This window comes from Platichthys flesus, chromosome 3 (genome assembly GCF_949316205.1).
Source record: "Platichthys flesus chromosome 3, fPlaFle2.1, whole genome shotgun sequence".
In the NCBI taxonomy this organism is placed as follows: domain Eukaryota; kingdom Metazoa; phylum Chordata; class Actinopteri; order Pleuronectiformes; family Pleuronectidae; genus Platichthys; species Platichthys flesus.
Genome location: NC_084947.1, coordinates 5,707,046 through 5,718,901, shown reverse-complemented (window position 1 = coordinate 5,718,901; position 11,856 = coordinate 5,707,046).

The following is an 11,856-nucleotide window of genomic DNA, read 5'->3' as shown; positions in this document are numbered from 1 at the left end:
TCTCTCTGTCATTCTTCTCTCATCCTCCCAGTTTTTCTGCGCCCGTCTCTCTTTCCCCTTCCCTCCTGCTCCCTCCGTCTCGCTATCTCTTTTTCATATGCTCACACTCTGATTAGGGATTTGTTGGCCTCCCGGCAGTTTGAACCAATCAAGAGCTAGTTAAACTGAGAGTGCTCACACCTGTCCTGACAGGAATGATAACGACCGTGGCCAATCACTGCTGCTCTGTCCCGTTGCCACGGTGATCAGCCTGTTTTGGAATGCCCACGGTGGCATACTGGGAGACGCGTTGCATTCAGATGACTGTGAGACCTGTGAGCCTGTTTGAAGAGGAGGATGAGTTCCTTTAATTTCCTATTCGAGCTGTGTTGACCTATGTGGAGCCTGAGAGTGGCAGGTTGGCTGGTAAACTGCTTCCAGACGTGCACTGAACTCCATCCTCTCTCCTGAAGGGTTCCATAAGGGCTCGATGTGAGAATGCAAATGTCCGGGTTAGTTGTTCCAAACATTTGCCAGAACTTTTTCCTGCAGCCTCAGTCCAGAGACATGCAGGTTTGATTAATAGACTCTAAATTGTTTATGGGTGTGAATGGACACGTGATTGTCTCTATACAATGTACCCTGCCTCTTGGCCAGTATCAGCTGGGACTGGCTCCAGTTCCCCTGTAATCCTCGATGGATAAGTGGTATAGTTAATTGATGGATGGCTTAATTTTAATTAAATGCTGTTTTTTAGTGCTCTTATACATTTATTTACTCTTGAACTTTCCATAAGCGAACCAAGTGTGATAAAATCATTTTGAACTGCATTTTTTCCTCTCATGCTAAATATGGGCACTCTCCAGTCAAACTATGCTAAGATCCAGTTTACTCAAGTCGCTGTTGCTGTGCAAGTATTGTATCAAACATTTTTTTAAGCACAAAATATTAACGTTTTAACACTTAAATCATACAGACACCATTTCAGCATTACGTAAAGTGGTGTACTGATTTCCCAAATAGCATTGAAGAAGCAACAAGTACAAAATATAGAGGGAGGAAGACAGAGTGATGAACTCAGGGAAAGAAAATAAATCAAAAGACGGGCGGAGACGTGAAGTGACCAAGATGGAGAAGTTGGACTCAATGGAAAAGAAGGAGAAGAGAACAATCAGAGGCAGTCGTAGCTTGTTCGTACGGCTAATTCTTAGATGTTATGCAATGCATGTTTTAAAAACAAAAATCGATCATATTGTAATACTTTGTTGTCTTTTGCAACCTGCAGCCTTGATATGGCTTAAACAGCGCTGCTGATGTCATAAGGAAATATGCCAATTACGTTATGGTGAGAATGAACCAAAAAGCGAGGTGGAGACAGAGAAAGAGAAAGGAGAGATGAAAAGGTAGAAGGGCTGTCTGCTCTTCCACACACCTTAGCCTTTCATCAGCCCCGTGTGCGTAGGCGATGGTGGCGTGTGTTGGTTCCTATTTGTCTGATACCTCTGACTCGTTGTTATTAATACAGTGACACCTTTATTTATTCATTATCATGCTCATATTTTATTCATCCCTTGTTTCATTTTATTTTTATTTATCGCAGAGCTTTCCGCTGAAAGCATCATCAATGGAATGGTGGAGTTTGATCAAACACTGACAGGGACGTTTGTGTGTGTGTGTGTGTGTGTGTGTGGGGGGGGGGGGGGGGGACTGAAAAAGGGAACAAAAAGTAGAGGATTAAAGTGGAGTAAAATTGACTTTATTAAATGACACTTTACTTTGCAAAGCGCCCTCTCGTCAGTAAGATAGCGACAAATCAAACCACACAAATTTGAATTCCTTTGTTCCTCTTCTCATTTTGAAAGTAACACATTCATACAGCAGAACACCCGAGTGCCAACGCTCAATTAATTTACAGTGCTGCACATCTTCTGTCAAACTGGCACAAACACATGAAGCAGGTGCAGTTCATAGATAAACAAGTTAAAGGATGAGAACTCACCACGAAATAACCAAAAACCTGTGACATGGTCTCAGATGTTTAGACCACGACCAGATGTCCAGAGACACATCACTTTCCTCATTCACTGTCCATTGCTGCAGCTCTTTTCAACCTCTGACTGAAACACTTGGTTTTAGCTCCTGTCTCTTTAAAGACTCCCTTCTGATAAAGTCCAGTCTGCTCTGATTGGCCGGATGTATTTTTGTGCTTGGTCAACCGCTGCCAGTGCAAATAGGAAAGATCCGTGTTTATTCCGATTTTCCGGTGCAGAATAAGCATCTTTATGTGAAACAGTTTAATTCGTGGTTGAATCAGAGGATCTACATGGTGAGGGAAGGGAGACAGTTTATCATTGACTTTACTAACATGATAAACTGACCTCTGTGTCAGAGTGCCCTTGGGTGCTGAGAGTAGTTATAGATATACCATAAATCACCATTTTCTAAAGGAAATCTAAATCACAGGAGTGCAAAAAAACAATTTGCCCTCGGAGTAAACAGTATACATCTCATATCGACTTATATTTAGGACAAAGTTTATATTTTAACTGCTCCCTGTATTGATTGTGTGAGAGAAGCATCACTGGAATAAATGGGCTCTGACAGAGAACGCAGAAGAAGTTCAACATGTTAGGGTTAGGGTTAAATTTACTTCAGACTCAATCAATCAAACTTTGACAAAAGGTGATTGATGCATTCATTCTCTGGGTCATTACTCAAATCAAATCCAGAAACATAAACCACCTATTTCTGGTCTATAGACAACACGATCCTTATATCGCCTGAAGCTATAGTATTTAGGTGATCATGCAATAGGTGTTTGTACATCCATAGATTTACTGTGAACATGATGTGATTAACTAATGCTGCATTGCTTTAACTCTGCTACTCTTCCGAAATGTAAAAATGAAGATTGAAATACATTTAAAATACATATTTTGTTGTTGTGTATAACTCACTACTACTGGCCACTTGCACGAGTTTGCTTTGCTCCCATGAGACTTAGCTGTCCCTGGGATTAAACCCAAGCTTTACTGCTCTATCTTGAGGTCTACAAATATATTTCCCATATCAACAGAAACTCATTTAATCTGGCATGCAGACCTGGATTTGGCAGATTAACATGTGTGCTTGCTCTTACTGAGGGAATAAAATTGCAATGGCTGTAGGTTGCCCTGAGCATTATCAAGTCCAAACTCTTCCCCTCAGACCAAGTTCTGCCATGCCACAATATATTGCTTGACCATTTCCATCTATAAAACTCTTGAAGCTTTTTCAAAACTTTACTAATTCAAGTTGAATTGTGACATTTTTAGAGAGGTTTAGATTGCTGAAGAAAATCAATTCAATACATTTTTACATATAGCTGTAACATAACAACGTGTGAAAAAGTAAATGTACTGTTTCCGTGGATCTCATAGATTTCACTTCATTACATTTTAGATACCTCCCTTTTTTGAGTCTTCTTGTTTGCACCAGTCAATCAATGAAATGAGTAATGGCTTTGCCGATAAAACAGAAGCATTGATTGGGGAACACACATGCACGCACACGCAGACACACACACACACATACACACACACTGTTGGATCAATTTAGTGTGAGGCAATTGGCTACCACGACCTCTTCGTCAAGCTGAGACCATGGAGGCCTTGATCTGGTAAAAAGGCCTGAGGGATACACTCAGATATAAGCAGGCCAACACGTGAACACACCCACACATACACACACCTAGGTATGCTCTCACACATACAAAGCAGAGCAGAGAACAACAAGCATTCAGCCGAGATCAAATGTAAACTCACAGGAATCTAAAATGTTGAATATCAAAGCTCTTTCTAATGTGTGAACGTCTGTGCTCTTCCACCCATTTTGTATCACTTCCTCTCAGCTGCGTAGCTGGAGGTGGTTTATTTTGCAGGAACACCCACCGTCATGTCTAAAGGAAGCCGGGCTGTTTATATGAAGAAGAAATAAACATGGTTGGGCTCAGTGGGATTTAAACCATTGGGTTGTATCCTTTGCTGAACATTGCTGCCGGGACATGCACTGATTGGACTATTTGATGTTATGTTGTATACAAACAACATTTGCTATTTGTATGTTTGTTATAAATTTGAGGATGCCTTCTTCGTGGCACAAAGAAGATGGGGGATGCGTTGGACCAATTATTGTAAGAAATCCCTGAAACAATAACATATCAGATCTTCCTGTGGTCCAGACAGGATCCGGTACACTTATAGCAGAAATTTTCAGGAGGCCGGACAGAACACACAGACTCCTACGCACAGAGATACCAGATCAGATGATGTGCTGCGTTTATCAGTGGGGACAAACTTCCTTACAGATGCAGACTCTATAAAGTCACTTTACTTCGTCCTTTGCTCTTCTTATTATTGCTGCTGCTGTGAGAAGACTCTGTCACTTGAATGTAAACACGTCATTTTGGGATGCTAGCCTAATTAAGTTATTTTAAGGCAGAGAAGGGTCTCGAAAGGAGTCAGGAAGTTGTTTATCTCTTTGACAGAAGCATATTATAGAAAAGATGAAAAATAAAATTGCAAATTACCTCCTGACTGGATAAAGATATTAATATAAAAAAAGATGTAGTGCTACCCAGTTGCTGTTCTATCATGCGTACAAAATTATTCTAGCCATGTTTGTTTTGACTCAGGGGAATGGATCAGTTTTGTGGCTATAAGCAAAGCACAGAAACACCAATCATGCGTCATCACTTTGCACGCCTCACTAAACACCTATCCACTACTCTGACTGCAGAAGCTAGTGGACCACTGCTAATGGGATGCTTCCTTGTTGTACTCTGGATACCGTGCAAGGGCTGTAACATCTTCATAATTACAAATGTCTGACTTTTGTCAACTGATGTGGTGCCCAGCTTTCCAGCGGAGAGGCACACACACACACACACACACACACACACACACACACACGCACACACACACACACACACACACCTCCCTCTCCATTTGTTTCATCTCCTGCTGCGCTCTGAGCAGGACATGAAATGGTGAACTTGAAAAAAGGAGAAGATGAAGAAAAACAAGAACACCTTCCTTACATTCTATCCACTGTCTCTGCCACTTTACCCCCCTCTCAGTGGTTTCTCATCCAAATCCAATTTAGCTTTTCCGCCCCCCCCCCCACCCCACACCTCCACCTTACTTCTATACGCATCTTTCTCTTCTTCCCCTCATTTCCCAACCTTTTCTTCTCCCATTACTTTTTCCCTCCTCCTTCCCTCGCTCCTCTTCCTCGTTCCACCCTTCGAATCCGTCGCTTTCCTCCATCTCGCGCCTCACCTCCCCCCCGCTCTGCTGTCCCTTCCTCTATCTCTCGGTGGCAACATGAAAGGCTACCTGTGCGCTGATAGCCAGGGGAGAAGGGGGGCAGAGAGTTAATTAACTTGCTATCTGGGGACTGACTGTTAATAGGAATTGGAACTGTTAATAAGAATATGGTGTTACGCAGAAATATAGCTTTAGACAATAGTACGGTAGATGTGCGGTGGTAAGCGTGTGTGTGTGTGTGTGTGTGTTTAACTGGAGTATTGTTTGGTATGTACTCCACACAGCGGGGCTTGTATGTAGGGGGTCCACATTCACAAATATGTATGATTGCGAGCACACAAACACTCACACACACACACAGGAAACACAGACAGCGAGGTGGCAGGTGTAATTTCACGCATTAGAAGGACTCAAGAAAAAAAGCTGCACTCCACACCCCTGTACACACACAAACGCACACACAGACACACACACACGCTTCGTCTTCCATCCCCCTGGCTCTTCTCTCCTCTCTCGCAACCCGAATCCTTTGAAGATAACTTTTTCTTATTACCCTAACAATGGCGGCACGGAATGCAACTTTAATTCATGCTCCGAAAAAACGAGACGGGGAGGAACAGGACACCGCGCCGCTCGCTATCCTCTCGCTTGTTCCTCCTGCAGGCTGGAAAAGCGAGCAGGGAGGAGGGAGGAGAGACAGGGAGGTAGGCAAAGTGGGAGAAAAGTTCAAATACAAATTGCTAGGTAAAGCTTCTTCTTTTTTTCTTAAGCGAGAAAATGGTCCTGGGTACCTTTGCTGGTTGTTTTTTTTCTGGCTGGCAAAGTGCTGACATGTGCTCTTCCTAACATGAGCACGAGCACACCGATACTTTAAACACACTTAACAAAGAAGCACCTCTGCGTTGACGCGATTCATCCGGTGAAGTGGCTCCCACTGCACCGACACTACCTCTTTGCATCTCCTCGAGGACCCGGCTCTCAACCTTTCAGCCTCTCTTCCTCTACCGCTTTTTCTTGACATCCTTTCCTTCTGTCTTCCATCTCCTCTCACTCTCTCCTTCCCGCTCTGACTTTGCGGTAGGTAGGCAGCAAGGCAGGGCTGACAGGCTCTCTTATAGACAAGGAGGAAATGGGTGTCTTTTGAAGTGGAATTGGGGGCCTGTGGAACTGTCTAGTGCAAGATTAGCGTGGAGCTCAGGGGGGAGAGAGAGAGAGAGAGGAGGTAAGTTAAATGCAGGGTAAAGCCACGGAGAGAAGAGAAACTGCTGGTGGAGAGCAAAAGAGAAGGATTGAATATAAGAAGGATATAGGAGCGGAAGGAAAGTCCTTTTCAGAGATGCAACTTATTACGTATTCAAGTATTTTGTCGTTCATGAAAATCCCATAAACATATTGTTAAGTGAGTAAGCCCTCTTGTGGCTAGAGGGATTGAGACTGAAACTAGGGAAAGATTTAGCTTTAAGTTACGGCTGACAACACAGAGCCAAATGTGGCTAAATATGGAAGCCCATTACTCATGTTAAATGATGTTGTGACCTGTCATTAAGCTGCGCAGTGGGTATCAACCTGTGCCATCATAAATCTAATATGGGCTCTGACAGGTGATACCATTCTCTTGCCCCGACTTGTTACCCTTAAGTTGCATATAAATCCTAAACTCAACCCCCCAGCAGACACTCTGTGGCTTGTACCTTACATCTGCTCAGGCGTAAAACAACTGTGAGTTGTCTCACTCCTATTGCTTATCTTGTAACATAGTAGTGTTCTCCATAAATAACCTTGACTGGGGCAGGACGCCATTTCATTTTTTCCCCCGGCACAGGTTCTTAATGAGCAAAACTTGTCTTTACATTACTCCTAAAAAGAAGAGAACTCTAACTTGGTGTGTGCAGCACTTTTTGCTGAGTCCTTGCATGAGCTGTCATTCCAGTACATACACTCACATTACCCTGTACTCGCACTATGGTTTTGACTGTCCATGCAGACAGTCACACCTCATAGTTTCAGCTGCAGCTGTGGCATGAAATGCAGTAACACAGGAACTTTTTCTCTCACTCTTTAGTATGCGGACCGCTCATTCTGAATCGGAGGCGCGTGAGAGTGAACTTCTGTCCTGCATGTGAATACACCACTACCTTAAAAAACCCACAAAAAAGCATCGGGGCTTAAAGTGGATGACTTATGATATTTACCACACTAAAGAATAGACTAAATCTTGTTGAGAGGGGAGAGGAGACACTGTGAGTGATGTATGAGGAAAGGAAAAAAGAGAGGAGGCATGAAGAGGGAAAAAGAGACAGATTGACTGACATTCTGTCTGCGATATGTTTCAGCAAGTCAGGAGTGGAATCAATGGTCCTGCTTGGCTAGTCATGGTAAAAAATACCTCCCCTCTCCCTCTCTCTCTCACTCTTTCCAAATGCCTATGTCTAGAACAGATCCCCACATTCCCACATATCCTTTCTCGCACTTACATTCCTTGTTTTTATACTTTTATACACACTTCACACACAGGAGCTCCCGTCTTTCCTCCCTCATTGCTTCTAATCTTTATGTGAGTCCTTTGTCAATTTTTACAGCATTATCAGTGAGCAACCATAAAAAGCAAACCAAATTAAATAAACACATAAATACAGATCTAATACAAAATACATTAAAAGGTGCATTTTTGAGGATCTGAGTATTTTTTGTGTGCAACCATGATGATTTTTGGCCTCTTATAAGCAATATTTGAATTACTGTCTGTTTTAATGAATCAAGTGTCCTCTGTAACATTGTGAATCTGATTATTTGTCACATTTCAGAGAGAATACACTGCCCCATCTATACTTTAAATGTCTGTACACACACATCCTCACAAAGAACAAGGGACCATGTCAGAGTTGTAAAGGAAAATGAAAAGCTGCAGAGGGGGGTAGGTTACAAACACAGCAAGAGCAAGGGACTAAGAGAAATTATATAAAATACAGGTTCAAAAACATGTGAAAAACCAAGTGGGACAAACGGACTGTGGGCAGAAGGAGAAGCAGTGAAGTGTCCCCTCAACAGCCGTCTAACCCCTGGCCTCTGTAACGAGCTGCTGAGTGTCTACACGTCATGCGGCTAACGAGTTATGGCCCTGCTGACACTAAATGGCAGTCAATGGACAGATAGATGGCCCACAGGGAATGGATGGAGTCAATGGCCAGTGAGATTGTGAAGTACATATTGCATTAATGGGAGCAATACAATATACTAAATGGTATTTAGCAGACACTTTTGTCCAAAATGACTTAAAGTACCACATTGAGTGCTTTTATTTTTAGAAAGGGTGGCCCCCGCTGAAAATCTGTGTCTGTAATGCCAAATGCTCCTGGGAGTTAAGTACTCACCATAATGGAGTGGTCATAGCTCCAGCTTGGTCACAGTGTGTAGGCAACAGTAACAATTGAAGCACTATACATATACATTCACATAGCACTTCTGAGATGGAGACTATTTTATTTATTAAAAGTTAATCAATACGATGCAAATACCGCATGATGCTAGTACTTATATTACCTGATTATTTGCTTTGAAGCCAATAAACTATCCAACCAACACTTCTGATGTATACTGCCACCTTAAGGCAAAGAGAAACTCGACACACATAATACATTTTTGTTTTTAATCTTACATCACACAAATGACTTTTGCGGATAAACTTTTGTGTAATTTCTTTGTGCTAACATGAAATATTTTACTAAAACCTAACCTATTTCAAATCACGTTTTTTGCTCGCTGTTTGGAATGTTCAGTGATGTGAACAGTTTTTTTTTTTTTGTCTGCTTTTGAAATGAATTTCCCACAGGACAATGCAGTGCATTAGTTTTTGCATTAAATCCGGCCAATGAACATGAGGTCAGGCTGACCGCAGCTATTTTTCATGGCCTAAACTGAACATGAGTCCAAATCCATTGGGATTTAGATGCGATCTATTGGGGGAGAGGTTAATCAGTGAATTGGTATCAGTGCTTCTTTCGCAGGAAAATTAAGTTACAGTCAAACTTGGTCATTACAGTGAAGGTCTATTTTGTTTTCTGTTTGACTAAAGGAACGTCTCAAAATATCATTGGACTATTCTATACAAAAGAAAGGCTTGTTGAATAAGTCGAAAATTCAAGAAAATAGTCTTTAAATTAGGGACGACCCCAGCCATTAGATACATTTCCCCTGCTCCTTTCCATGCGTACGTTCATTATTCTTCATTGCAACGTTAAAAGTGTAGTTTTTAGGAAAATGTGATGTGACGTTAATTCCACAGTGTGTGAAAAGTGTCTTTCCTCTGAAAAGAGCTGGTTTAAATTCAACAACTTCCCCTCCTTAGTTTGAGAGAGGAGCAGTGACTTGACTGTGGTAGAAAAAGATATCAAAAGCTTTCAGTTCAATGCAGTTCAATAACAGGGTGACCACAGAATAATTTCACCCTGTGTTCTTCCACCTTTACTCCTTTGTATCTCGTCTCTTCACTTAATGATCACACTTTGACAACTTCTCCTTCACCCCCACTTCTGTTCAACACTCATTTATCCTTTTCTTCTTCTGTTCTTCCGTTTCTTTTCCGAAACTGCTCTGACAAATGCTGTAGCTCCCGCAGCCTTCAAAAGAAAAGCCTAACAGAGGCTGAAGCCGGTGTAACTCAGATTATTTTCATGTTATTTCCCAAAAAATCCCATGAAAAGACACTGGGCTATGCTGTTTCCTCCTTTTCTATCCTTGTCGTCTAGATCTCCTACTGCTGTGCACTTTTCTCCTCTTTCTCTCTTCATCTCTTTTCACCTCTCGTTGTCCTCCTCTTCTTTCCCCTATAGCTCTGATTGTTAGCCCATGTTACAGCCAAGGGTGGATCTACAGGAATCAAAGGTGTCAGGACGTGGCAGATCTTTTCAGTGCCTTAATACACAGAGGATGTTGGGTGGTCACGCCAGAATCAATCCTTCTTCCATTCATCACCTAACCCTGTCTGCAGAGGGCTTTAGAAATGCTTTGGTATCTAGGTTGTCTGTCTGAAGGTCTCCATGTTTTTTATGGTTTGTAACGGTTTGTCTCATAACATTAACATAAATCGCACCACGCAGTCACTTCATAGCTTAAAGGAATATTCCACCGAATCACCAACAAATTGATTAATACATGAGGCTGCACTGAGGGAGCAAGACATACGTGAAAAGTATTTGAAAGAAGCATGTTGAAGAGAAACTGAGGCTGCTTTCAGACATGACATTTTCCAGAGAGGCTGAATGTGAGAAGGCAAATCACTGAGTCAGAGGCTGCAAACATTTTGTGAAACTTTGCTCTGTAAAGTCGTAGTATGTGATTTGTTCAAACAAAATGCCATTAGTTTTGACTTATAAACATCATGTGCCCTATTAGAAAGTGTTATCCAAATAATTTTATTTTGTGTATTCTAAGCAGACATTGGTAGTGGATGAATGGTTGAAAAGAAACTGAACCTGATATGTAAAACAATGTGTCACTAAGTGTTTAATGGCCTGAAAGATCAACTGTGCATGAAAACACTCCCACAGTATTAGTTTCAAAAGACACAGACCATGAGGGCAGTGAGGTTAACGATATGCAAGCACTAGAGCAACTTCATTTTTAATGAAGAAGACAGACGCAAAGTAGAAAAAAATTGAATTATTGAAGATGGAATTATTGAGACGATGATGTACTTGGTGCGATAAGTCCGCCTCAGGGTGCCACAAAGAGAAGAGAGGAGTCACTGAGTGAATTCCTCATGCTATCTCCTCCTCATCTCACCGCTGCCGCTCTCCGAGTCAGCAGATGCCTTCTACTGAAGGTTGACAAACAGGGCTTTTATAAAGGTATCTCTGCAGTGAAGAGAAGTTACCACTGCTGCAGTGGCAGCTGTTACTGAAGTGCACATCGTAGCTCCAGTCCCCCTCTCTACATCCCCCTCCCTGCTTTTCAATCATCATCTGCCTCTTTAAACATCTTTGACAGTTTATCTGATAATGACATTTTCCCTACAGAGATATTCAGTGCAGAAAATCTCATCTCTTTTTCAGAAACAACAACAAAGTAAACAAACCAACAAACAAACGGGTATGAGTGAAAACAACCTACTTGGTAGAGGTCATTGTTACATTTGTTGTACATGCTGGAGTATTCATTTATATGTTATCATAGAGTCGAAATATTTCCTGTTATTACACATGTAAAATTTGTCTGAACAAAACAACAGATCTCACGAGACACACCTGGTTTAGGCTATGATGACAAAATGCCACAAGCTCTGGTCTTGACATGAGTGGAAGTATTCATGAACCGACCATAAGTGCTGAAAGTAAACATCTAAAGAAAAAACTGAAATAAGTGGACTTCATCTTCCCTTTCCGCTCACCTACACTTGTACGTCTCCACCTAGTTCCACTTTCATCTGTGTTTTGTCCGACCTCCCTCCTCCTCTGCCGCTTTCAACTCTCCAACATGGATAAAGAGCAAATGATGGTGTCATCATTATTCAGAGGGCCACACACACACCAATATACTCAATGATTAACAGCAACAAAAGAGCCTTTTGCTTTAT